Here is a 1,048-nt window from a genome sequence, read left to right as displayed (position 1 = left end):
TGGAGCCTTTTTTGAAATGATTCACATTTCCCACTTTGAGGTTAAACAACAGAGACATGCCTTGGTAAGTTTGGCAATTCGTAATTGAAATCTTTTAGAATCTTGGTATTCTTGCCCTTCACTGTTCAATAACCTCTCTGATAACACTGAGTGAGAAATTCCTCTGATTCACCCCATAAAAGAGACTGTCATAGGGAAACCTATCTAGGGACATTCATAGTGACCCTGCAGTTAAAATGAGTGCCAAGTATTCACTTAACGTTTCTGCTGTGGGCTTATCTTCCTTGATTCTTTTGCAGAATCCTTCTGGCTTTCACTCCCTTAGCTCACCTCAATTTCAGCCCACAGTCCTACAAGAGATACCAGCTTTCTTCATTACAGAACCATCACCTTCTTGTGACAGGAAATTGTCTCCAGAATATTCACGTTTCTAATCTTTTTTTTGAAGTTTATTTATTTAAAATTTTTTAAGAAGGCAAGATCTGTGGATGTTTATACAAGCTTAGTGCTGAATCCTGTACTTTGATAAACCTTTGAGTTCTACAGTTAAATCCCTGAAAAACTGGAAGGTGATCAGAAAATAAACAGAGGAGCAAGTCTTCCTTTAAACCAGGAAAACACGTTTAAATACAGAAGAGAGCTATCCTTGTTTGTATCCATGTGTTTTATGTCAGGAAAACATATCAACCTAAATGCTAACTATGCTTTCTGTCATGATCCAAACTATTGCAGCTGCTGCCTGCTTTTAAACAACCTCCATATTTCTCTGTTGCTTGAAGTTTCTGTTATATTTTGGTTTTCCTGGGAACATTTGACAGCTAGTGTCAGGGCACTAAAGAAAAAAAAATGGACAGTTTGCTTGTGCTTCTTGGAAGAAGATAGTAAATGAGCCTTCAGAAGTTTAGCAAAACCAAGCATACAGCTTGTAGAGGAGTTTTCAGGGACTTCGTGTATTGCTTATAGCTTTTTTTAAACTGTTGCATGTTGCTAAGTTAAGAACGTATACTAACTGTGAAACCTGATCAGAGAACTTGCCTAGTATCTGTTT

This window comes from Falco rusticolus, chromosome W, assembly GCF_015220075.1.
Source record: "Falco rusticolus isolate bFalRus1 chromosome W, bFalRus1.pri, whole genome shotgun sequence".
Taxonomy (NCBI): Eukaryota; Metazoa; Chordata; class Aves; order Falconiformes; family Falconidae; genus Falco; species Falco rusticolus.
This window is presented reverse-complemented; position numbering follows the sequence as displayed.